Raw genomic sequence first — 24,872 nt, 5'->3', positions numbered from 1 at the left:
ACCAAGAGACATACCTCTTTGGTTCCATCTTTGTTATGTACAGAGTTGGTAGTATAGAATTCCATCGAGATATATTTTTTAAAAGACAAGTGTTTATAAAACAATTTATGATTTAATATCTATCCAGAGAGAGATAACTCTAATATGTTATTCGCAAAAGTCAAACACACCCTTTTGTCATGTCATTTGACAATGAGGGTCGGTTGAAAACAAAACTTTACGACAAAAGAGATGATTTCAGCTTCCCAATTGTGAATTTTCCATTTCTATGTAGCAACATTCCAGCAGCGCCTGCATACGGAGTATATATCTCCAAATTGATACGATATTCCCGGGCTTGTGTTTCCTATCATGATTTCCTTGATAGAGGATTGCTGCTCACAAGGAAGCTATTAAATCAAGAGTTCCAAATGGTGAAGTTGAAGTCATCCCTTCGTAAATTTTACGGACGCCATCACGAGTTGGTTGACCGTTATGGAATAACCGTTTCACAGATGATATCGGATATGTTCCTTAAGTCGTAACTACAATACCCTCCCTTTTCACGAATGTGACTCGACTTACCGAATTAGACTATTTACCGGATTTGTAATAACATAAGCAACACGACGGGTGCCACATGTGGAGCAGGACCTGCTTACCCTTCCGGAGCACCTGAGATCACCCCCAGTTTTTGGTGGGGTTCGTGTTGCTTAGTCTTTGGTTTTCTATGTTGTGTCATCTGTACTATTATTTGTCTGTTTGTCTTTTTATTTTTGGCCATGGCGTTATCAGTTTGTTTTCGATCTATGAGTTTGACTGTCCCTCTGGTATCTTTCGTCCCTCTTTTTTGACGGAAAACCTTTCTATTTAAAAAAAATTGTAATGTTCAGTAAAAGATCCAAAATAAAATAATCAGAAACTACTAGTACTTGATTACAATTGCAACCAATTTGATATAGATCTCATGTGTTTAGAAAAATAAAATTATTTTGTCATTTTCAGTACGCAGTAAGGAATTATTGCGTAAAAAATATTTGTTGAAGAACTGTTGTTGGTGGGTTTTTTTGTGATAAGTGTATGCCTATTCTATATATTTTCTAATTTTAAATTTGAATAGTCTCACTGTATCTATATTTTTTATCATAAAACACTTTAAGATTGCGTGTTTTGAAGATACATAATCTAGCTACACTCAGAAACAAATTCAAAAAATATGTGTTCACAATCTTTGAACGACTAAGGTACCCACATATCATCAGTTCCTCATAATTTATCAAATTCACAACATTAGGGGGATAATTAATAAAAATGTTGTGTAACATACCTTTCAGAAAGTTATATATCGGGGTCAACCTCGGACATAGGGCAAACATGTGTAACAAGTTTTCTGTATATAGACCGCACGCTTTGCATGTGTCGCTGTCCACTTGACCAAATTTAAACAACTTTTCTAAGGTAAAAATAGCACTGTGTACAATCCTATAGTTCAGACAATGACATTCGGGAGATAGACCATTCTGATTGGTTACTGAATATAATTGAGTAAAATAGATCGACGGATATTTCTCCTCCAATGCTTTTCAGCTGTGGGCGTTTCAAACATTTCTGACAGTAAGAGTTTGTAAAAAAAATTTGTAACTGCCCCTAGAAAAGGAACTTCTCTGTCGTTTTCTAGACAAATACGTAGTTTCGGAACTCTCTCGGTATTTAACGGGGTTATGGTTTTCAGTAAAATTTTCCACGTATCAGGAATACATCTTAAGATCTTGTTGTATACAGTTTTTATTTCGTGTGTTTTTTCATCAGGAAAATTTTGTTGGATTATTTCTATTATCGAACCGGAAGTATAAAATCCGGGAATAAATTCATAACAGATGTCTTTTATCTGGATCAAACCTGAGTGAATGAATTTTTCGAAAAGAAGCATTTTACCATTTAGGTTTATATTTGGATTACAAAAAATAGGATTATCGTACACATGTTGAATTTCAATTTCAAATTTTAGCTTGGATTTTATTCTATAATAGGCATTAAACATTTCTTGATAATAAAGTGGTAAGTGTTTCAGATGTTTGGAATTTAAATACGTGAACACAATATTTTGTTTTAAATCCATATTTTCAATTTTAGTTATAAAATAATCGAGCGCACTTTTCCAAATTGGTTGACAATTCGGGTCAAGATATTTTTTGAGGAATTTTAACCTAAAAGCTTGCATTTTTAGAAAAATATATGGAATATTCAAACCTCCTGCTAATTTTTCGCCAATTATTGTTTGATACTTTACAAGATGAGATTTATGCTGCCAAAGAAATTTTAAAACTATTAATCTAATTTCGTTTTTAACGTTTTCTGGAAACGGACATACTGTTAAAGTATAATAAAATCTAGACATAATAAGAGAAGTAAGAACAACCGCTCTACCAGGTAGTGTTAAATCTCTTTTATTCCAAAAAAATAAAATTGTTTTTATTCTTTTAGTTTTATCTTTCCAATTCAATGATTCGCACAACTGTTTATCTTTACCAACATAAATACCTAGGACTTTAGTTACAGTTTCACAACGTTGAATTTGCAGTTTATTTAGTTCTTGATCATTTATGCTACTAGAACCTAAGCACAAAATTTCAGATTTTTGTTTGTTAATTTTAGCACCTGACGCCTCGCTATATATGTTCAAAATTTTAAATGTTTTTTTATAGAATTTTTGTCGGCAGTAAAAATATTCGTATAATCTGCATGTTGAAAAATGTTTGCCTCTTTATTTGAATTCGGAATAACAACACTTTTAAGATTTTTATTCTTTATTATGGCCTGCCCTAACGGTTCCGCAACTAAATACGTAAAGGAAACGGGACATCCTTGTTTTATTGAATTATTTAGTTTTACATATTTTGTTAAAAAGCCATTACATTTTACGCTACTATTTACACTTCTATAAAGTATTTTTATCCACTGAATGAATTTTGGACCAAAACCAAATTTTGTTAGAACTAAAAATAAATAATCATGATCAACTTTGTCAAAAGCTTTTTCCTGGTCAACTTTTATCAGAAAGGCTTCTAAATTATCGTTTTCAATAATTTCTATTAAATCTCGAATGCTTGCAGTTGTATCTGCAATATCTCGTCCAGGAATACAACACGTTTGATAGATAGAAATTAATTTCGGCAAAACAAATTTTAGTCTGTTAGACATTTATTTTATTCTAGCCATTATTTAATAATCCACACATAATAATGAAATGGCTCTAAAGTTTTTTAACATATTTTTGTCCCCTTTGTTTTTATAGACTAAAGTAATTATGCCGTGTCGCATAGATTTTGTCATAAGTTTTTCATCTTCAATGGTTTTAAAATTTTTTTTAAATATTTCTCCGAACGAATGGAAGAAATGACAAAAGAATTCTACAGTTTGTCCATCGGGACCCGGAGATTTACTTTTAGACATACTAAATAAAGCGGCTTTTATGTCATCTAAACTAAATTCCGCTTCTAAATGTTCCATATCATCTTCAGAAATTTTTTCCGAAATAAAATTTAAAATTTCATTTGCTTTATCTTTGTTTATTGATGTACAAGAGTATAAATCTTTATAAAATTTATGAACTTCATCAAGAATTGCCTCCGTAGATGTGACTATATTATTATCACTATTTTTTAATTCTTTTATAACATTACAGTTTTGTTTATATTTTTCAAGCTGTAAAAAATATTTTCTTGTTCTTGTCACCATCTATTGCCCAATGGGATTTAGAACGCAAAATCGCGCCTTTACAAATGTTTTCTTCATGACATTTTAATTTCAATTTAATTTCCTCAAATTTATTTAAATCAACAATTTCATTATTAGCTACGGCTAATGCAATTTTTTCAAATTCTCTTTGAATTTTAAAATATTCCGATTTTTCGGCACGGGATTTATCTTGCGCAATAACTTTTGCTAGTTGTTTTATTTTATATTTTAAATTATCATACAAACCAAAGGTTCTTCGTCATGAAGATGACATTGTTTTTCGGTTTCAATTAATTTATTAATTTTATTCACAAAAATTCGTCATCTAACAATTTGTTATTAAATATCCATAAACACGGGCCTCTCTCAATTTCACTAAAATCTATATTCAGATTTACAAAAGAATGATCGCTGAACGTATTATATTTATAATAAACGATCTTCACAAATACAGAAAAGGACTTTGGAATAATTATAAAATCTAATCTATTCTGAATTAGATTATTTTGTACAACTCGACGCCAAGAGAATATTCGTGACGTTGGATTTCTTGCTCGCCATATATCATAGATATTAAAATTTTCGCACAACTGATTAATTGACTTGTATGATTTGTCTTCTGTGTGTTGTGTTTTCCAGCACCTGTCAAGTTTTGACATGGATGTGTTCATATCACCCAACAAAATAATATTTTCTGTGTTTATCAATTTTCCACTCAAGTTTTCGAAAAAAAGTAGTTCTCTCAAGAACCGAATTAGGTGCATAACAATTAACAATATTTATTAATTTTTCATCTTGTTGTAATTGAATATGTACACATCTACCGTCAAAACTTTGTATATAATTTACTTCATGTTCAACCTTTTTACTATCAAAAAGGCAACACCTTGTCTATGTATTTCAGCACACGAGTAAAATATTTTACCATTCCAAAACTTAGAAAAACTAGTAACTAAATCATCTGACCAAAACGTTTCTTGGATAGCTACAACATCATAATAATTTTCCGAACAAAAAGAACAAAACTTTTGGAATTTTTACTGATCCCTCAAACTATTAGCATTTATAGATACAATATTAACCATCTGTACAAAAAGTAAGAAAGAAAGTAACTTTATATCTATGAACTTGAACTTGATACTTTATTCCGGGGTTCCCTCCTAAATTTTTTAAGCTCATCTGAAGTAAATTTTGGAGATGTAACCAAACGCTTCCTCCTAATTTTACTCATATTCGCAGCCAGATCCTTGTCGGTCATTTCAATATCAACTTCCTTAGATTCACAAACTCCTGTATTTTTACCAACAGAATCAGTCAAATTAGGCCCACGAGGAACTGGCTGTGGCTCTAATTTTGATGGCCTAGACCCCACTTTTTTATGCATTTTATTATCAACAATTACTGTCTCTTGTTTGTTTGAATGTTCAACATCAGTCATCAAATCTAGTACATCATTGTCAACACCAGACGTTTGTCGTTCATTGGAATCTGTAACATCATTGTCATTTTTAACGTTTTCATTGGAATGTTCATCTTTGTCATCATTGTCAACATCACTTTCCTCCATGGTATCATCGCCACCGTCACTTTTCTCCGTGTTATCATCGTCAACATCACTTTGCTACATGTTATCATCATCATTGACTACATCTGTGTGCTCGTCTTCAGCTTCATTCTCGTTCATATCATCATTTTCTTGATGTTCAGTGTTTGTTTCATGTTCAGGAATGTCAGAATTTGTTTCATGTTCAGGAATGTCAGAATTTGTTTCATTTTCTTGATTGTTAGCATTTATATCATTTTCTGTGTTATCATTATTTGTTTCATTTTCATTTGTTTCATTTCTATCCCTGTTCCAAACCGGCTCACACCGACAGTATGATAACACTTTATGACATGTTTCACACGGTGGAGTTTGACACGCTCTTGCTAGATGTCCGAAGCGTTTACACTTATAGCAAATATTATCCGGACAGTTTGCATAAACATGATTTGTCTCAAAACATTGGGTACAGACTCTCTTTTGTTCGTCATGAACTACTCTTATATATTCAAATGAGCTCACACCAGTTGACAGTTTCAATGTATATTGTAAACTTTGTCGTTTAGGGGAAAATCTAACTACTACAGACCGTGTACCATTAGCGACGTCAGTACCAGGAAACATTTTCCGCTTAATGGGCGACTTGAGTGTTACACCAAACTCCTGCAATTTCTCTCCTATTTCAGAGTCGGGCACATAGTGTGTCACGTTGAAAAAACTGACAACTTTAACACGCAAAAAAATAGCTCTAGGTTTAATTAGAATCCTTCACCTTAAAACCTGTATCCACAATCAAGTCTAAAGCATCTTTATCAGACAACATAAGTTCATAACTATTACCACTTTTTGGAACACATGCAAGGACTGTTCCCTCACCAACTTCTTTTTCCACATTAGCGGTGACATTGGCAGCTTTTATAGTCCGGTTGTCACCTACATCCACTAACACAGTTTTTTCCTTGATGGAACGACCATCCCCCCTTCCACCAGACATGGTGAAGGGAGGTGTGAAAGTCTTAATAAATGTCAAAAATGCACAAAATATGGCCACAAATAGTTCTACTAAAACAATATATGAAATAATATTGACTAACCATCAAAGGATGGCTAGTCACACAACACAAACTTATCAGATTTTTCTCTGGTTTAGAAGGCACGTCTTCGTTATCCAAATCCAAAACCGGAAATCACGCATCCTTCGCTTAATGTAGTATATGTTCATAAGGCAAAATTTAGTTCTGAATTTGATGTAAAAAGCCAAAATCAGGATAGAATACTAGAAAAATCATCTTGTTCAGTTCCTTTTCAAAGGAAAGCATGCATTTAGCCAATACAATTAATAATATGATGCTTTGGCTAAAACCAACGAAAGTGCAACCTAGCTAAATAAATAAGTTGGAAATCAAACATACATATACATATTAACTGCTTGGTGCATTCAAGGAAAACAAAATATCTACATGAAAAGAAAATAAATCTTATCCTTTCTTTATTAGTGTTTCAATTTTTAAAGAGTGTAAAAGGTGGCAAAAATTTGCGCCGCCCGGGAAAGAATCATATTCAATAATTTTCATCTACTATACATTTATAATGCGTGAAATATTTTTCACGAACATAATTGTCTTGTTATGTACTTTCGTATATTCATATATATATATATCATATTCTATAGAAAAACATCAAGTCCTTATACTAATATTCTATCTCATTCTTATCTATCATTCAGCACATACATTCAAATTGATAAAAAGCTTACACAGAATACAAAGAAAACTCAAAGTGAAAAATGTTTGTAACGTCTTATTTTCCGACAGAGGACGAAAATTGATACAACCGGAAATGTAATTCGCACAGGGCTGGATTCCATTCCACTACGCAAATAAAATTCGAAGTATTAAATATCAAGTCATTCATCAGCTATTTTAAGACAGGCAAACAAATCACACAAAAGAATTATCACTACTACACCAGCGGCGCTTCAATATGAAGTAGTGAATTTTATCTATTTCTATATCACTGTGATACTACTATTTGTCAACTGTTCACCATAAAATAGATAAACTAGTCATATGCATCTAACATTCTTGCAACATACCTGTAATTAAATCGAGAAAACTGTTACTTGCAATAGGAGCAAAAATTGGTAAGAAGCCAGGGGTTTTGCGTAAAAAGGTGGCAAAATCTGCCCCCAGTGAGAGTCGAACTCACGACCCCTGATTTACGAGACCAGTGCTCTTTTTTATCTTGATAAAATTTATTGCACAAATCATTATCATCTTCTACATTAATTTACAACATTATTATGAAAACATCAAGTCCCTATACTATCATGCTACCCATACTAATCTTTCATGCAGCTCATTCATTCAGCTTATTTTAGAAATCTACGCAGAATACAAAATAAAACATAAAATAAACTAATAAGTGTCTTTGTTTTCAGTAAAAAAGGAGACGAAAAACAAAACGAATTAATCAAATGTTCGTAAGGGGCAGGACTCCATTCCACCATGCGAATTCACGATCAAAAACGTTGATATTCATCATTGTGAAACAATGTGTATGAGACTACAGTCAATTATAAGAAGTCATAAAAAATTCTTCAGGCAAAAAAAAAAAACGAAAAAACTAGCATACACTCAATCTTACAAATGCATACGCGCATGCTCACAAAAATTATATTTTCCAACAAATTATTTACAACAATATTTTATTTTTAGCATATTCAATCATTTGAACTATTGCCTGTTCAATTTCAGCATTCATAAAATTCGTTTCACGAACATCACTGAAGTCTTGTGTCAATACTGTATTGAACATTTTGTAATATCGGTCACTGTTAGTTAGTTCTTCGTATGATTTTTGGTCCATATCAAAAATAATTAGTCTTCCCGTATTTTCAATTTTGCATATCAGTTTACCACCTGTATTTCTTATTTTTTTCAAGACAAATTTGGAAATCAAATCACACTTTTCATCATCACTTGCATCATGTACGATTTTCACATTCGAATTATCAGATTCACTTTCTTCTGTTCTTATATTTGAATTGTGAGTTACTTTCTTTTTCACACAAATCTTTGTAGCCGTCGGTTTGTTACAAGTACTATATCTTTACTTTTAACAAACTTAAATGTAGAAAAGAAATCAGAATCATCATCCAATTTCCATTCTTCCGCTACATTACTTTCCTCAATACTGGCCACTGAACATGCGTTTTTATCTTTGTTTACATTGACATCTTTGTTATTGTTTCCACATTCCGATAAATCAGGTGATTTACATGTATCGTATAAACGCAAATCAATATTTACATTCTGAGCTGATTGAATTTCACCTGTTAACGTTGTTGGGGTGCCATTCGGGGTATTTTCAACGTCCATGTCGCTAACTAATTCCACGCAATTCTCTGTATAATTTGTGCACTGAACATTTATATCAGATTCTGCAATTATAGTGTCACTATTGTTTTCATAATATTCCTTCAGTCTTTTATTGTCACGTTTAATTGAAGAATTGGATTTACGCTTACTTTTGACACTGTCTTGATTAGTAAACATAATTGAAATTCTGGCTTTATCATTTTCTCCATGCACTGTAAATGTAATGTTACAAAATTGTTTACACGCATTCTGTATCGTACTTGTCAATAATGACGGGAGTCTTTCCATGATGAAATAAAAAAACAATAATCTAATCATAAATTTTCCTTCGGGTCCTCTTCTTACAAAATAATGTTTACATCACTACAAATGTTACTTTACGACGAAATTTTGCCAAATAAAGAAATAGACTTACTAATGTTACAAGTCAGCGGCTCTTTTCACAAAAAATCTTAAGAGTAAAAATACTCGTAAGTCATACACATTTCAGTATAACTTACGATCAATTTTAATCGTAAGATTTTTTTGTGAAAGAGCCGCAGAATCACAATACTCCTTTATCTAGCTTGGAAATCCGAGCAATAACATATAACAGATTGTATTTCCACATATGACAAAAACAACGTCCGTTCACATCAAGGTCCACTCGATCTCAAACAAAATATCTACATGAAAAGAAAATAAATCTTATCCTTTCTTTATTAGTGTTTCAATTTTTAAAGAGTGTAAAAGGTGGCAAAAATTTGCGCCGCCCGGGAATCGAACCCGGGTCGCAAGAATGGGAATCTTGCATGATACCACTACACCAGCGGCGCTTCAATATGAAGTAGTGAATTTTATCTATTTCTATATCACTGTGATACTACAATTTGTCAACTGTTCGCCATAAAATAGATAAACTTGTCATATGCATCTAACATTCTTGCAACAGACCTGTAATTAAATCGAGAAAACTGGTACTTGCAATACGAGCAAAAATTGGTAAGAAGCAAGGGGTTTTGCGTAGAAAGGTGGCAAAATCTGCCCCCAGTGAGAGTCGAACTCACGACCCCTGGTTTACGAGACCAGTGCTCTAACCACTGAGCTATAGGGGCTTTGACGCATCGTTCGCTTAATGTAGTATATGTTCATCAGACAAAATTTCTTTCTAAATTTGATGTAAAAAGCCAAAATCAGGATAGAATACTAGAAAAAATCATCTTGTTCAGTTCCTTTTCAAAGGAAAGCATGCATTTAGCCAATAAAATTAATAATATGATGCTTTGGCTAAAACCAACGAAAGTGCAATTAACCTAGCTAAATAAATAAGTTGGAAATCAAACATACATATACATATTAACTGCTTGGTGCATTCAAGGAAAACAAAATATCTACATGAAAAGAAAATAAATCTTATCCTTTCTTTATTAGAGCTTCATATTTAAAAGAATGTAAAAGGTGGCAAAAATTTGCGCCGCCCGGGAATCGAACCCGGGTCGCAAGAATGGGAATCTTGCATGATACCACTACACCAGCGGCGCTTCAATATGAAGTAGTGAATTTTATCTATTTCTATATCACTGTGATACTACAATTTGTCAACTGTTCGCCATAAAATAGATAAACTTGTCATATGCATCTAACATTCTTGCAACAGACCTGTAATCAAATCGAAAAAACTGTTACTTGCAATGGGAGCAAAAATTGGTAAGAAGCAAGGGGTTTTGCGTAAAAAGGTGGCAAAATCTGCCCCCAGTGAGAGTCGAACTCACGACCCCCGGTTTACGAGACCAGTGCTCTTTTTCTCTTATAAAATTTTATTCACATATTTACAAATAAAAGTGATTCAGCAAATCTCTGAGATCACTGTAATGAAAACAATATTTGTTAGTTTTATCCCTCATATTGTTAGTAATTGTTTGAATTCCATCTAGATACATATTTTGACCAAACACATAATAATTATTCATTAAATTATAATAAGAGTTACAACAGAAAAAACACAAATGACTGTCTTTTCATCATATTGTCATTTTGCCGTCTAAGGCGAGGTAACTCGTTCTTTATTTTTAGAACAATGAAAGTCCACAGTAAAAAGAAATAAGAAATAATATTTCACCATATAACATAGTCAGTCCTTCTTATATAAGAAGTTGAAAACTTTTTTGGTCATATCGCATAAGTGGGTTTTTATTAACATAATATTTCTCGAAAAGAGGCAATCTGTTGTTCGTGATGTAATATGTAAATGCATACAGTACATACTTTTTCATGGTGAAAATAAATAACCTTTTTATATCAATGTCTTTGTCATCAAATACTTTTACTTGACGAGATTTATATATAGATATCCTTGCTACACTGAGCAAAAAGTTCACAAAATATGTATTTATTTCTTTTGTATTCTTGAGATACCCATGTAATATTAATTGTGTGTAATCCAGAATTGGATTAAGTGTATCTTTTTAAAAGTACATTGTGTAGAATGTCAATTACATACGATTTGAAATTGACAAGCGAGGGGCAATTTGCCCATAGATGAAACATTTCTTCTGGAGCTGCTCTACATGACAAGTACGTGCTGTTATCATGTTTACCTATTCGACACAGTTTACTGAGTGTAAATATAGTATTTGTCACCACCCTATAATTAAAACTGACACATTCGGGTGGAAGATGACATTGATTGACAACCAAATACAGAGATTTAAAACACATTGAAGGATAATGTTGAGTCCAGAAATGTTCCGACGTTGGCGATTCAGAAAACTTTTGTAGGAGGAGCTTATAAAAAATTTTGGTAGTAACTTTTGAAAATTCTATCATTTTAGTTCCGACTGTCAAGGAGGGAAGCCTGTCTACGTTGACAGGATTAATTGCGTTTAAATCGTTTTTCCATAGTTTAGGAATAGCATTTAAAATTTTGGCGTACGCTTCAGCTATAATCCGACTTTGTAATTCTGGATGTTTTTCTTGTACCAATTCAACGATAGAATCTTTTGATAAAAATCCGGGAATAAATTCGTAACAAGTATCTTTTATTTGAACGATATTTATTTTTATTTTTTAAAATTGCTTGTAATGATGGTTCCGCAGCTATTACGTAGCACAACGCAGAAATTGGACAGCCTTGCCTTAAACTATTATGAATAGGCACATAATTAGTTAAAAAGCCATTGACTTTTATTGTACTTCTTATACCAGTGTAAAATATTTTAATCCATTGAATAAACTGTGGCCCGAAACCAAATTTTTCCAAAATATGAAATAAATATTTATGATCAACTCTATCGAAAGCTTTTTCCTGGTCAATTTTAATTAATGTGCTTCGAGATTGTCTTCTTCTATTAATTTTATAATGTCTCTCAGACTAGCTGTAGTATCTGCGATGTCGCTTCCTAAAATGCAACAAGTCTGATTTGAAGAAATAATTTTAGGCAATACTGATTTTAATCTGTTAGCCATTATTCTTGCAAGAATTTTATAATCTACATTTAGTAGCGAAATAGGCCTATAATTAGAAATTTTATTTCTTTTTCCTTTCTTTTTATAGATTAATGTTATCATTCCAAGTCTCATTGAACGCGGCATAATTTTTTCTTCACATATTATTTTAAATATTTTTTGAAAAATATCGCCAAACAAATGAAAAAATTTACAGTAAAATGAAACCGTTAGTCCGTCATTACCCGGACTTTTATTTTTATTCATACCATTTAAGGATTTAAAAATTTCAACTAAAGTTATGTCATCGTCACAAGTATTAACATCATCTTCAGGAACTGTTTTAGAAATAAATTCGCCTATTTCCTCCATTTTTGATTCATCTATATTAGTACATGAATAAAGCTTTTCATAAAAAATTTTAATTTCATTAAGAATATCTTGCGTACTTGTTAATAATTTACCATTATCATTTTCAATTTCTTTGATTGAATTACTTTCTTGTCTGTGTTTTTCTAATTGTAAGAAATATTTAGAATTTTTGTCACCTTCAATAGCCTAGCTGGCTTTTGATCTCAAAATTGCTCCTTTACATTTTTCCTCTTCATAGTTTTTAATTTTTAATTTTATTTCTTCAAATTCATTTACATTATATTTATAATTATTAGCGGCAAGATTTGATATTTTTTCAAATTTATTTTGAAGTTTAAAATATTCAGATCTTTCGATATATTTTTTATCTTTAGCATAAACCTGAGTTTCTTTTTTAATTTTATATTTTAGGTTATCAATCCAAATTAATGGGGCTTCGTCAAATAGTCTACATTCTTTTTCTTTCAAAATCAAATCATTAATTTTATTTACATAATGTTCATCATTTAGCAGCATATTGTTGAAAATCCATACACCGGGACCGCGTTCTGTTTGACTACAACCGAAGTTAAGAATTACAAACGAATGGTCGCTAAAAGCCGTATGCTTATAATAAATATTTTTTACAAACGTAGAAAGCATTTTCGAAATGAATATGAAATCTATACGGCTTTGAGCTAACTTATTTTCAATTATACGTCGCCAAGAAAATACTCGCGAATTCGAAAACCGTGCACGCCAAACGTCATAAATATTAAAATCATCTAATAATTTAGAAATACGTTTGAATGCTTTATCTTCAATGTGTTTTCGTACTCTATCTAGAGGGGAAAGTGATGTATTAAAATCACCCAATAAAATTATTTCATCCGACTTTGGAATATTATCACCAACTTTCTGAAAAAATATATCTCTTTCGTTGACAATATTTGGAGCATAGACGTTAACCAAATCAATAGTTTTATTGTCAACTTCAAGCTGAATATATATAAACCTTCCATCAAACCCTTTAATTTCAGTAACACAATTTTTATATTTCTCACTGACCAGAAAAGCAACCCCTTGTCTGTCTGTACCTGAACAAGAGGAAATGATTATACCATTCCAGTGTTTTTTATAATCTTCAATCAAATCGGGACTCCAAAATGTTTCTTGCACAGCAACCACTTCATATCTGTTTTCGGAGCAAAAAGAACAAAACTTAATAAATTTATTCACATCTCTAAGACCATTTGCATTGATGGATACGCACTGTACCATCAGGAATAGAATGAGTGCTCTCTGAATATAGACTATGAACGTGAAGGTTATTAGTTTTGTTTGTTTTGAGTACCACCATAAACAACAGACTGCCTCCTGTCATAAGGAATATTAGGCCTAACATTTAAACGACTACGCCTCATATATGGTTTACCACTAGTTTTTACCATTGCTATTGCTAGTTCTTCATCATTCATATCAACTTCACTATTTTGTGAAGACAACATGGCATTAGTAGTTACAACTTCAGGAGAAGTGGGACTTTTTGTTTGACCCACAACTTCTGATTCATTACATTTGTTTTCATCGGTGCCCCCATTTTCTGACTTAGAATCCCCGGGGCTGGGACATTTTGAGTCAAATAAATCAACAAGATTGTCACATTGTTCAGTTAATTCTAGTTCATTATAATCTGCGTCGTCGCCAACTTTCATCTGATCATCACCTACATTTTCGTTTCTATCATTAACATTGACGTCATCTTGATCATCGCTCATTTGAACTTCATTTTCGGTTTCACACAATTCAATATTTTTCTGTTTGGAATCGGAATTCTCGTTAGGGGGTGAATGGGAGTCATTAGTAATATTAACTTCATCATTTGCTGTCGCGTGAACATCGACAGTTATAACTTCTTCTGCATTTTCCGACGGTTCTGCAACATTTATGGACTTATCCTCTTCTCTACGTGTTTTTTTCGTCTGAGAATGTTCATCTTCGCGATTCAATTCTTTAACGAATTTAAAGTTTTTAATTGAGTCTTTCATTTCTTGTTCTCTCTCCGCCATTTGTCGTTTGAAGCTTTTCATATCGGACTCAGAACATCTACACTTTTTCGGATACTTGTTACATTTTTCACATTGCTCACTAGGACAATTTTTACTAAGATGACCATGTTCATCACAACGGTGGCATTTATTGTCCGGATAATCTGCATAAAAGGGTCTGATGACAGACATTTTGAACAGACTTTAGACTGGTGGTCATGTTTGACTCTTATATATTCGGGTTTATTGTCAACTACAAATTTCATTGAATATGGAAGGCTTGAAACGTTGGGCGGAAATTTAACAACAACACACCTCGTGCCATCAGCTACATCTGTTCCTGAATGAACACGTCGTTTTATCTCCGATTTTAACTCGGCGCCATACTCTATCAGCTTCTTGCGAATTTCTTCGTCTGGTATAAAGGCCGGTAAATGAAGAAAGCTTACCACTCGTTCCATAGAATAAACGGCTTTACAGTTGTACCTTTGTCCGCTTAATACAAACGGACCCGTACTTAGTTCATCTGAGGCATCCTTGCTTGCCAATGTGATTTCGTAAAGATTGCCACTTCGTGGAACGACGGCCAAAACGTTTCCATCGCCACACAAGCTCTCAGCTTCTTCAATAACACTTAAGGGTCCAACTTTCTTATTGTCTATAACATCCAGTTAGTTCTTTCCACATGCAGTTTCCCCCACCACCAGGCATGGTGAAGGGGAAACGGTCAAGTTCAACAAAAAGTAAAAAAAAACTTTCAAAAGTTCAGAAAATACCTGACTTATATACTGATCTTGATTGAAGACAGGCCACCGACAACGGATGGCTTGTTATACACTTTAAATCTTCTGGATTGCTATCTTTGCAAAAGCACGTCTTTTCAACATGGAAGCCAGACCGGAAGTCCAAGACAGGCCAACGACAACGGATGGCCTGTTATAATGGGAATCTTGCATGATACCACTACACCAGCGGCGCTTCAATATGAAGTAGTGAATTTTATCTATTTCTATATCACTGTGATACTACAATTTGTCAACTGTTCACCATAAAATAGATAAACTTGTCATATGCATCTAACATTCTTGCAACAGACCTGTAATTAAATCGAGAAAACTGTTACTTGCAATAGGAGCAAAAATTGGTAAGAAGCAAGGGGTTTTGCGTAAAAAGGTGGCAAAATCTGCTCCCCCAGTGAGAGTCGAACTCACGACCCCTGGTTTACGAGACCAGTGCTCTAACCACTGAGCTATAGGGGCTTTGACGCATCGTTCGCTTAATGTAGTATATGTTCATCAGACAAAATTTCTTTCTAAATTTGATGTAAAAAGCCAAAATCAGGATAGAATACTAGAAAAAATCATCTTGTTCAGTTCCTTTTCAAAGGAAAGCATGCATTTAGCCAATAAAATTAATAATATGATGCTTTGGCTAAAACCAACGAAAGTGCAATTAACCTAGCTAAATAAATAAGTTGGAAATCAAACATACATATACATATTAACTGCTTGGTGCATTCAAGGAAAACAAAATATCTACATGAAAAGAAAATAAATCTTATCCTTTCTTTATTAGTGTTTCAATTTTTAAATAGAATAAAAGGTGCCAAAAATTTGCGCCGCCCGGGAATCGAACCCGGGTCGCAAGAATGGGAATCTTGCATGATACCACTACACCAGCGGCGCTTCAATATGAAGTAGTGAATTTTATCTATTTCTATATCACTGTGATACTACAATTTGTCAACTGTTCACCATAAAATAGATAAACTTGTCATATGCATCTAACATTCTTGCAACAGACCTGTAATTAAATCGAGAAAACTGTTACTTGCAATAGGAGCAAAAATTGGTAAGAAGCAAGGGGTTTTGCGTAAAAAGTTGGCAAAATCTGCCCCCAGTGAGAGTCGAACTCACGACCCCTGGTTTACGAGACCAGTGCTCTAACCACTGAGCTATAGGGGCTTTGACGCATCGTTCGCTTAATGTAGTATATGTTCATCAGACAAAATTTCTTTCTAAATTTGATGTAAAAAGCCAAAATCAGGATAGAATACTAGAAAAAATCATCTTGTTCAGTTCCTTTTCAAAGGAAAGCATGCATTTAGCCAATAAAATTAATAATATGATGCTTTGGCTAAAACCAACGAAAGTGCAATTAACCTAGCTAAATAAATAAGTTGGAAATCAAACATACATATACATATTAACTGCTTGGTGCATTCAAGGAAAACAAAATATCTACATGAAAAGAAAATAAATCTTATCCTTTCTTTATTAGTGTTTCAATTTTTAAAGAGAATAAAAGGTGCCAAAAATTTGCGCCGCCCGGGAATCGAACCCGGGTCGCAAGAATGGGAATCTTGCATGATACCACTACACCAGCGGCGCTTCAATATGAAATAGTGAATTTTATCTATTTCTATATCACTGTGATACTACAATTTGTCAACTGTTCACCATAAAATAGATAAACTTGTCATATGCATCTAACATTCTTGCAACAGACCTGTAATTAAATCGAGAAAACTGTTACTTGCAATAGGAGCAAAAATTGGTAAGAAGCAAGGGGTTTTGCGTAAAAAGGTGGCAAAATCTGCCCCCAGTGAGAGTCGAACTCACGACCCCTGGTTTACGAGACCAGTGCTCTAACCACTGAGCTATAGGGGCTTTGACGCATCGTTCGCTTAATGTAGTATATGTTCATCAGGCAAGATTTCTTTCTAAATTTGATGTAAAAAGCCAAAATCAGGATAGAATACTAGAAAAAATCATCTTGTTCAGTTCCTTTTCAAAGGAAAGCATGCATTTAGCCAATAAAATTAATAATATGATGCTTTGGCTAAAACCAACGAAAGTGCAACCTAGCTAAATAAATAAGTTGGAAATCAAACATACATATACATATTAACTGCTTGGTGCATTCAAGGAAAACAAAATATCTACATGAAAAGAAAATAAATCTTATCCTTTCTTTATTAGTGTTTCAATTTTTAAAGAGTATAAAAGGTGCCAAAAAATTGCGCCGCCCGGGAATCGAACCCGGGTCGCAAGAATGGGAATCTTGCATGATACCACTACACCAGCGGCGCTTCAATATGAATTAGTGAATTTTATCTATTTCTATATCACTGTGATACTACAATTTGTCAACTGTTCACCATAAAATAGATAAACTTGTCATATGCATCTAACATTCTTGCAACAGACCTGTAATTAAATCGAGAAAACTGTTACTTGCAATAGGAGCAAAAATTGGTAAGAAGCAAGGGGTTTTGCGTAAAAAGGTGGCAAAATCTGCCCCCAGTGAGAGTCGAACTCACGACCCCTGGTTTACGAGACCAGTGCTCTAACCACTGAGCTATAGGGGCTTTGACGCATCGTTCGCTTAATGTAGTATATGTTCATCAGGCAAAATTTCTTTCTAAATTTGATGTAAAAAGCCAAAATCAGGATAGAATACTAGAAAAAATCATCTTGTTCAGTTCCTTTTCAAAGGAAAGCATGCATTTAGCCAATAAAATTAATAATATGATGCTTTGGCTAAAACCAACGAAAGTGCAATTAACCTAGCTAAATAAATAAGTTGGAAATCAAACATACATATACATATTAACTGCTTGGTGCATTCAAGGAAAACAAAATATCTACATGAAAAGAAAATAAATCTTATCCTTTCTTTATTAGTGTTTCAATTTTTAAAGAGTGTAAAAGGTGCCAAAAAATTGCGCCGCCCGGGAATCGAACCCGGGTCGCAAGAATGGGAATCTTGCATGATACCACTACACCAGCGGCGCTTCAATATGAAGTAGTGAATTTTATCTATTTCTATATCACTGTGATACTACAATTTGTCAACTGTTCACCATAAAATAGATAAACTTGTCATATGCATCTAACATTCTTGCAACAGACCTGTAATTAAATCGAGAAAACTGTTACTTGCAATAGGAGCAAAAATTGGTAAGAAGCAAGGGGTTTTGCGTAAAAAGGTGGCAAAATCTGCCCCCAGTGAGAGTCGAACTCACGACCCCTGGTTTACGAGACCAGTGCTCTAACCACTGAGCTATAGGGGCTTTGACGCATCGTTTGCTTAATGTAGTATATGTTCATCAGACAAAATTTCTTTCTAAATTTGATGTAAAAATCCAAAATCAGGATAGAATACTAGAAAAAATCATCTTGTTCAGTTCCTTTTCAAAGGAAAGCATGCATTTAGCCAATAAAATTAATAATATGATGCTTTGGCTAAAACCAACGAAAGTGCAATTAACCTAGCTAAATAAATAAGTTGGAAATCAAACATACATATACATATTAACTGCTTGGTGCATTCAAGGAAAACAAAATATCTACATGAAAAGAAAATAAATCTTATCCTTTCTTTATTAGTGTTTCAATTTTTAAAGAGTATAAAAGGTGCCAAAAATTTGCGCCGCCCGGGAATCGAACCCTGGTCGCAAGAATGGGAATCTTGCATGATATCACTACACCAGCGGCGCTTCAATATGAAGTAATGAATTTTATCTATTTCTATATCACTGTGATACTACAATTTGTCAACTGTTCACCATAAAATAGATAAACTTGTCATATGCATCTAACATTCTTGCAACAGACCTGTAATTAAATCGAGAAAACTGTTACTTGCAATAGGAGCAAAAATTGGTAAGAAGCAAGGGGTTTTGCGTAAAAAGGTGGCAAAATCTGCCCCCAGTGAGAGTCGAACTCACGACCCCTGGTTTACGAGACCAGTGCTCTAACCACTGAGCTATAGGGGCTTTGACGCATCATTCGCTTAATGTAGTATATGTTCATCAGGCAAAATTTCTTTCTTAATTTGTTGTAAAAAGCCAAAATCAGGATAGAATACTAGAAAAAATCATCTTGTTCAGTTCCTTTTCAAAGGAAAGCATGCATTTAGCCAATAAAATTAATAATATGATGCTTTGGCTAAAACCAACGAAAGTGCAACCTAGCTAAATAAATAAGTTGGAAATCAAACATACATATACATATTAACTGCTTGGTGCATTCAAGGAAAACAAAATATCTACATGAAAAGAAAATAAATCTTATCCTTTCTTTATTAGTGTTTCAATTTTTAAAGAGTGTAAAAGGTGGCAAAAATTTGCGCCGCCCGGGAATCGAACCCGGGTCGCAAGAATGGGAATCTTGCATGATACCACTACACCAGCGGCGCTTCAATATGAAGTAGTGAATTTTATCTATTTCTATATCACTGTGATACTACAATTTGTCAACTGTTCACCATAAAATAGATAAACTTGTCATATGCATCTAACATTCTTGCATCAGACCTGTAATTAAATCGAGAAAACTGTTACTTGCAATAGGAGCAAAAATTGGTAAGAAGCAAGGGGTTTTGCGTAAAAAGGTGGCAAAATCTGCCCCCAGTGAGAGTCGAACTCACGACCCCTGGTTTACGAGACCAGTGCTCTAACCACTGAGCTATAGGGGCTTTGACGCATCATTCGCTTAATGTAGTATATGTTCATCAGGCAAAATTTCTTTCTAAATTTGTTGTAAAAAGCCAAAATCAGGATAGAATACTAGAAAAAATCATCTTGTTCAGTTCCTTTTCAAAGGAAAGCATGCATTTAGCCAATAAAATTAATAATATGATGCTTTGGCTAAAACCAACGAAAGTGCAACCTAGCTAAATAAATAAATTGGAAATCAAACATACATATACATATTAACTGCTTGGTGCATTCAAGGAAAACAAAATATCTACATGAAAAGAAAATAAATCTTATCCTTTCTTTATTAGTATTTCAATTTTTAAAGAGTGTAAAAGGTGGCAAAAAATTGCGCCGCCCGGGAATCGAACCCGGTTCGCAAGAATGGGAATCTTGCATGATACCACTACACCAGCGACGCTTCAATATGAAGTAGTGAATTTTATCTATTTCTATATCACTGTGATACTACAATTTGTCAACTGTTCACCATAAAATAGATAAACTTGTCATATGCATCTAACATTCTTGCATCAGACCTGTAATTAAATCGAGAAAACTGTTACTTGCAATAGGAGCAAAAATTGGTAAGAAGCAAGGGGTTTTGCGTAAAAAGGTGGCAAAATCTGCCCCCAGTGAGAGTCGAACTCACGACCCCTGGTTTACGAGACCAGTGCTCTAACCACTGAGCTATAGGGGCTTTGACGCATCATTCGCTTAATGTAGTATATGTTCATCAGGCAAAATTTCTTTCTTAATTTGTTGTAAAAAGCCAAAATCAGGATAGAATACTAGAAAAAATCATCTTGTTCAGTTCCTTTTCAAAGGAAAGCATGCATTTAGCCAATAAAATTAATAATATGATGCTTTGGCTAAAACCAACGAAAGTGCAACCTAGCTAAATAAATAAGTTGGAAATCAAACATACATATACATATTAACTGCTTGGTGCATTCAAGGAAAACAAAATATCTACATGAAAAGAAAATAAATCTTATCCTTTCTTTATTAGTGTTTCAATTTTTAAAGAGTGTAAAAGGTGGCAAAAATTTGCGCCGCCCGGGAATCGAACCCGGGTCGCAAGAATGGGAATCTTGCATGATACCACTACACCAGCGGCGCTTCAATATGAAGTAGTGAATTTTATCTATTTCTATATCACTGTGATACTACAATTTGTCAACTGTTCACCATAAAATAGATAAACTTGTCATATGCATCTAACATTCTTGCAACAGACCTGTAATTAAATCGAGAAAACTGTTACTTGCAATAGGAGCAAAAATTGGTAAGAAGCAAGGGGTTTTGCGTAAAAAGGTGGCAAAATCTGCCCCCAGTGAGAGTCGAACTCACGACCCCTGGTTTACGAGACCAGTGCTCTAACCACTGAGCTATAGGGGCTTTGACGCATCATTCGCTTAATGTAGTATATGTTCATCAGGCAAAATTTCTTTCTAAATTTGTTGTAAAAAGCCAAAATCAGGATAAAATACTAGAAAAAATCATCTTGTTCAGTTTCTTTTCAAAGGAAAGCATGCATTTAGCCAATAAAATTAATAATATGATGCTTTGGCTAAAACCAACGAAAGTGCAACCTAGCTAAATAAATAAGTTGGAAATCAAACATACATATACATATTAACTGCTTGGTGCATTCAAGGAAAACAAAATATCTACATGAAAAGAAAATAAATCTTATCCTTTCTTTATTAGTGTTTCAATTTTTAAAGAGTGTAAAAGGTGCCAAAAATTTGCGCCGCCCGGGAATCGAACCCGGGTCGCAAGAATGGGAATCTTGCATGATACCACTACACCAGCGGCGCTTCAATATGAAGTAGTGAATTTTATCTATTTCTATATCACTGTGATACTACAATTTGTCAACTGTTCACCATAAAATAGATAAACTTGTCATATGCATCTAACATTCTTGCATCAGACCTGTAATTAAATCGAGAAAACTGTTACTTGCAATAGGAGCAAAAATTGGTAAGAAGCAAGGGGTTTTGCGTAAAAAGGTGGCAAAATCTGCCCCCAGTGAGAGTCGAACTCACGACCCCTGGTTTACGAGACCAGTGCTCTAACCACTGAGCTATAGGGGCTTTGACGCATCATTCGCTTAATGTAGTATATGTTCATCAGGCAAAATTTCTTTCTAAATTTGTTGTAAAAAGCCAAAATCAGGATAGAATACTAGAAAAAATCATCTTGTTCAGTTCCTTTTCAAAGGAAAGCATGCATTTAGCCAATAAAATTAATAATATGATGCTTTGGCTAAAACCAACGAAAGTGCAACCTAGCTAAATAAATAAGTTGGAAATCAAACATACATATACATATTAACTGCTTGGTGCATTCAAGGAAAACAAAATATCTACATGAAAAGAAAATAAATCTTATCCTTTCTTTATTAGTGTTTCAATTTTTAAAGAGTGTAAAAGGTGGCAAAAATTTGCGCCGCCCGGTAATCGAACCCGGGTCGCAAGAATGGGAATCTTGCATGATACCACTACACCAGCGGCGCTTCAATATGAAGTAGTGAATTTTATCTATTTCTATATCACTGTGATACTACAATTTGTCAACTGTTCACCATAAAATAGATAAACTTGTCATATGCATCTAACATTCTTGCATCAGACCTGTAATTCAATCGAGAAAACTGTTACTTGCAATAGGAGCAAAAATTGGTAAGAAGCAAGGGGTTTTGCGTAAAAAGGTGGCAAAATCTGCCCCCAGTGAGAGTCGAACTCACGACCCCTGGTTTACGAGACCAGTGCTCTAACCACTGAGCTATAGGGGCTTTGACGCATCGTTCGCTTAATGTAGTATATGTTCATCAGGCAAAATTTCTTTCTAAATTTGTTGTAAAAAGCCAAAATCAGGATAGAATACTAGAAAAAATCATCTTGTTCAGTTCCTTTTCAAAGGAAAGCATGCATTTAGCCAATAAAATTAATAATATGATGCTTTGGCTAAAACCAACGAAAGTGCAACCTAGCTAAATAAATAAGTTGGAAATCAAACATACATATACATATTAACTGCTTGGTGCATTCAAGGAAAACAAAATATCTACATGAAAAGAAAATAAATCTTATCCTTTCTTTATTAGTGTTTCAATTTTTAAAGAGTGTAAAAGGTGGCAAAAATTTGCGCCGCCCGGGAATCGAACCCGGGTCGCAAGAATGGGAATCTTGCATGATACCACTACACCAGCGGCGCTTCAATATGAAGTAGTGAATTTTATCTATTTCTATATCACTGTGATACTACAATTTGTCAACTGTTCACCATAAAATAGATAAACTTGTCATATGCATCTAACATTCTTGCATCAGACCTGTAATTAAATCGAGAAAACTGTTACTTGCAATAGGAGCAAAAATTGGTAAGAAGCAAGGGGTTTTGCGTAAAAAGGTGGCAAAATCTGCCCCCAGTGAGAGTCGAACTCACGACCCCTGGTTTACGAGACCAGTGCTCTAACCACTGAGCTATAGGGGCTTTGACGCATCATTCGCTTAATGTAGTATATGTTCATCAGGCAAAATTTCTTTCTAAATTTGTTGTAAAAAGCCAAAATCAGGATAGAATACTAGAAAAAATCATCTTGTTCAGTTCCTTTTCAAAGGAAAGCATGCATTTAGCCAATAAAATTAATAATATGATGCTTTGGCTAAAACCAACGAAAGTGCAACCTAGCTAAATAAATAAGTTGGAAATCAAACATACATATACATATTAACTGCTTGGTGCATTCAAGGAAAACAAAATATCTACATGAAAAGAAAATAAATCTTATCCTTTCTTTATTAGTGTTTCAATTTTTAAAGAGTGTAAAAGGTGGCAAAAATTTGCGCCGCCCGGGAATCGAACCCGGGTCGCAAGAATGGGAATCTTGCATGATACCACTACACCAGCGGCGCTTCAATATGAAGTAGTGAATTTTATCTATTTCTATATCACTGTGATACTACAATTTGTCAACTGTTCACCATAAAATAGATAAACTTGTCATATGCATCTAACATTCTTGCATCAGACCTGTAATTAAATCGAGAAAACTGTTACTTGCAATAGGAGCAAAAATTGGTAAGAAGCAAGGGGTTTTGCGTAAAAAGGTGGCAAAATCTGCCCCCAGTGAGAGTCGAACTCACGACCCCTGGTTTACGAGACCAGTGCTCTAACCACTGAGCTATAGGGGCTTTGACGCATCATTCGCTTAATGTAGTATATGTTCATCAGGCAAAATTTCTTTCTAAATTTGTTGTAAAAAGCCAAAATCAGGATAGAATACTAGAAAAAATCATCTTGTTCAGTTCCTTTTCAAAGGAAAGCATGCATTTAGCCAATAAAATTAATAATATGATGCTTTGGCTAAAACCAACGAAAGTGCAACCTAGCTAAATAAATAAGTTGGAAATCAAACATACATATACATATTAACTGCTTGGTGCATTCAAGGAAAACAAAATATCTACATGAAAAGAAAATAAATCTTATCCTTTCTTTATTAGTGTTTCAATTTTTAAAGAGTGTAAAAGGTGCCAAAAATTTGCGCCGCCCGGGAATCGAACCCGGGTCGCAAGAATGGGAATCTTGCATGATACCAATACACCAGCGGCGCTTCAATATGAAGTAGTGAATTTTATCTATTTCTATATCACTGTGATACTACAATTTGTCAACTGTTCACCATAAAATAGATAAACTTGTCATATGCATCTAACATTCTTGCAACAGACCTGTAATTAAATCGAGAAAACTGTTACTTGCAATAGGAGCAAAAATTGGTAAGAAGCAAGGGGTTTTGCGTAAAAAGGTGGCAAAATCTGCCCCCAGTGAGAGTCGAACTCACGACCCCTGGTTTACGAGACCAGTGCTCTAACCACTGAGCTATAGGGGCTTTGACGCATCGTTCGCTTAAT

The 24,872-nt window shown here is 33.9% G+C and overlaps 30 non-coding genes across 30 annotated transcripts; all 30 read right to left on the bottom strand.

The window, feature by feature from the left end:
* Window positions 1–9,384: 9,384 nt before the first annotated feature.
* Trnag-ccc (transfer RNA glycine (anticodon CCC)) lies at window positions 9,385–9,455 on the bottom strand. The gene has a single exon. It is a non-coding gene; the product is annotated as a tRNA-Gly (tRNA).
* Window positions 9,456–9,661: 206 nt separating this feature from the next.
* On the bottom strand, window positions 9,662–9,734 carry Trnat-cgu (transfer RNA threonine (anticodon CGU)). The gene has a single exon. It is a non-coding gene; the product is annotated as a tRNA-Thr (tRNA).
* Window positions 9,735–10,089: 355 nt separating this feature from the next.
* On the bottom strand, window positions 10,090–10,160 carry Trnag-ccc (transfer RNA glycine (anticodon CCC)). Its single transcript has one exon. It is a non-coding gene; the product is annotated as a tRNA-Gly (tRNA).
* A 5,486-nt stretch (window positions 10,161–15,646) lies between these two features.
* Trnat-cgu (transfer RNA threonine (anticodon CGU)) lies at window positions 15,647–15,721 on the bottom strand. The gene has a single exon. It is a non-coding gene; the product is annotated as a tRNA-Thr (tRNA).
* Window positions 15,722–16,076: 355 nt separating this feature from the next.
* Window positions 16,077–16,147, bottom strand: Trnag-ccc (transfer RNA glycine (anticodon CCC)). Its single transcript has one exon. It is a non-coding gene; the product is annotated as a tRNA-Gly (tRNA).
* Window positions 16,148–16,353: 206 nt separating this feature from the next.
* On the bottom strand, window positions 16,354–16,426 carry Trnat-cgu (transfer RNA threonine (anticodon CGU)). Its single transcript has one exon. It is a non-coding gene; the product is annotated as a tRNA-Thr (tRNA).
* A 355-nt stretch (window positions 16,427–16,781) lies between these two features.
* Trnag-ccc (transfer RNA glycine (anticodon CCC)) lies at window positions 16,782–16,852 on the bottom strand. Its single transcript has one exon. It is a non-coding gene; the product is annotated as a tRNA-Gly (tRNA).
* A 206-nt stretch (window positions 16,853–17,058) lies between these two features.
* Window positions 17,059–17,131, bottom strand: Trnat-cgu (transfer RNA threonine (anticodon CGU)). Its single transcript has one exon. It is a non-coding gene; the product is annotated as a tRNA-Thr (tRNA).
* A 351-nt stretch (window positions 17,132–17,482) lies between these two features.
* Window positions 17,483–17,553, bottom strand: Trnag-ccc (transfer RNA glycine (anticodon CCC)). The gene has a single exon. It is a non-coding gene; the product is annotated as a tRNA-Gly (tRNA).
* A 206-nt stretch (window positions 17,554–17,759) lies between these two features.
* Window positions 17,760–17,832, bottom strand: Trnat-cgu (transfer RNA threonine (anticodon CGU)). The gene has a single exon. It is a non-coding gene; the product is annotated as a tRNA-Thr (tRNA).
* A 355-nt stretch (window positions 17,833–18,187) lies between these two features.
* Window positions 18,188–18,258, bottom strand: Trnag-ccc (transfer RNA glycine (anticodon CCC)). Its single transcript has one exon. It is a non-coding gene; the product is annotated as a tRNA-Gly (tRNA).
* A 206-nt stretch (window positions 18,259–18,464) lies between these two features.
* Window positions 18,465–18,537, bottom strand: Trnat-cgu (transfer RNA threonine (anticodon CGU)). Its single transcript has one exon. It is a non-coding gene; the product is annotated as a tRNA-Thr (tRNA).
* Window positions 18,538–18,892: 355 nt separating this feature from the next.
* Trnag-ccc (transfer RNA glycine (anticodon CCC)) lies at window positions 18,893–18,963 on the bottom strand. Its single transcript has one exon. It is a non-coding gene; the product is annotated as a tRNA-Gly (tRNA).
* Window positions 18,964–19,169: 206 nt separating this feature from the next.
* Window positions 19,170–19,242, bottom strand: Trnat-cgu (transfer RNA threonine (anticodon CGU)). Its single transcript has one exon. It is a non-coding gene; the product is annotated as a tRNA-Thr (tRNA).
* Window positions 19,243–19,593: 351 nt separating this feature from the next.
* Trnag-ccc (transfer RNA glycine (anticodon CCC)) lies at window positions 19,594–19,664 on the bottom strand. The gene has a single exon. It is a non-coding gene; the product is annotated as a tRNA-Gly (tRNA).
* Window positions 19,665–19,870: 206 nt separating this feature from the next.
* Trnat-cgu (transfer RNA threonine (anticodon CGU)) lies at window positions 19,871–19,943 on the bottom strand. The gene has a single exon. It is a non-coding gene; the product is annotated as a tRNA-Thr (tRNA).
* A 351-nt stretch (window positions 19,944–20,294) lies between these two features.
* Trnag-ccc (transfer RNA glycine (anticodon CCC)) lies at window positions 20,295–20,365 on the bottom strand. Its single transcript has one exon. It is a non-coding gene; the product is annotated as a tRNA-Gly (tRNA).
* A 206-nt stretch (window positions 20,366–20,571) lies between these two features.
* Window positions 20,572–20,644, bottom strand: Trnat-cgu (transfer RNA threonine (anticodon CGU)). The gene has a single exon. It is a non-coding gene; the product is annotated as a tRNA-Thr (tRNA).
* Window positions 20,645–20,995: 351 nt separating this feature from the next.
* Trnag-ccc (transfer RNA glycine (anticodon CCC)) lies at window positions 20,996–21,066 on the bottom strand. Its single transcript has one exon. It is a non-coding gene; the product is annotated as a tRNA-Gly (tRNA).
* Window positions 21,067–21,272: 206 nt separating this feature from the next.
* On the bottom strand, window positions 21,273–21,345 carry Trnat-cgu (transfer RNA threonine (anticodon CGU)). Its single transcript has one exon. It is a non-coding gene; the product is annotated as a tRNA-Thr (tRNA).
* A 351-nt stretch (window positions 21,346–21,696) lies between these two features.
* Window positions 21,697–21,767, bottom strand: Trnag-ccc (transfer RNA glycine (anticodon CCC)). The gene has a single exon. It is a non-coding gene; the product is annotated as a tRNA-Gly (tRNA).
* A 206-nt stretch (window positions 21,768–21,973) lies between these two features.
* On the bottom strand, window positions 21,974–22,046 carry Trnat-cgu (transfer RNA threonine (anticodon CGU)). Its single transcript has one exon. It is a non-coding gene; the product is annotated as a tRNA-Thr (tRNA).
* Window positions 22,047–22,397: 351 nt separating this feature from the next.
* Window positions 22,398–22,468, bottom strand: Trnag-ccc (transfer RNA glycine (anticodon CCC)). Its single transcript has one exon. It is a non-coding gene; the product is annotated as a tRNA-Gly (tRNA).
* A 206-nt stretch (window positions 22,469–22,674) lies between these two features.
* Window positions 22,675–22,747, bottom strand: Trnat-cgu (transfer RNA threonine (anticodon CGU)). The gene has a single exon. It is a non-coding gene; the product is annotated as a tRNA-Thr (tRNA).
* A 351-nt stretch (window positions 22,748–23,098) lies between these two features.
* Window positions 23,099–23,169, bottom strand: Trnag-ccc (transfer RNA glycine (anticodon CCC)). Its single transcript has one exon. It is a non-coding gene; the product is annotated as a tRNA-Gly (tRNA).
* A 206-nt stretch (window positions 23,170–23,375) lies between these two features.
* Window positions 23,376–23,448, bottom strand: Trnat-cgu (transfer RNA threonine (anticodon CGU)). The gene has a single exon. It is a non-coding gene; the product is annotated as a tRNA-Thr (tRNA).
* Window positions 23,449–23,799: 351 nt separating this feature from the next.
* Window positions 23,800–23,870, bottom strand: Trnag-ccc (transfer RNA glycine (anticodon CCC)). Its single transcript has one exon. It is a non-coding gene; the product is annotated as a tRNA-Gly (tRNA).
* A 206-nt stretch (window positions 23,871–24,076) lies between these two features.
* On the bottom strand, window positions 24,077–24,149 carry Trnat-cgu (transfer RNA threonine (anticodon CGU)). Its single transcript has one exon. It is a non-coding gene; the product is annotated as a tRNA-Thr (tRNA).
* Window positions 24,150–24,500: 351 nt separating this feature from the next.
* Window positions 24,501–24,571, bottom strand: Trnag-ccc (transfer RNA glycine (anticodon CCC)). The gene has a single exon. It is a non-coding gene; the product is annotated as a tRNA-Gly (tRNA).
* A 206-nt stretch (window positions 24,572–24,777) lies between these two features.
* On the bottom strand, window positions 24,778–24,850 carry Trnat-cgu (transfer RNA threonine (anticodon CGU)). Its single transcript has one exon. It is a non-coding gene; the product is annotated as a tRNA-Thr (tRNA).
* Window positions 24,851–24,872: the final 22 nt, after the last annotated feature.

The sequence above is a fragment of the Mytilus californianus genome, unplaced genomic scaffold (assembly GCF_021869535.1).
Source record: "Mytilus californianus isolate M0D057914Y unplaced genomic scaffold, xbMytCali1.0.p SCAF_6, whole genome shotgun sequence".
Taxonomy (NCBI): domain Eukaryota; kingdom Metazoa; phylum Mollusca; class Bivalvia; order Mytilida; family Mytilidae; genus Mytilus; species Mytilus californianus.
This window is presented reverse-complemented; position numbering and strand designations above follow the sequence as displayed.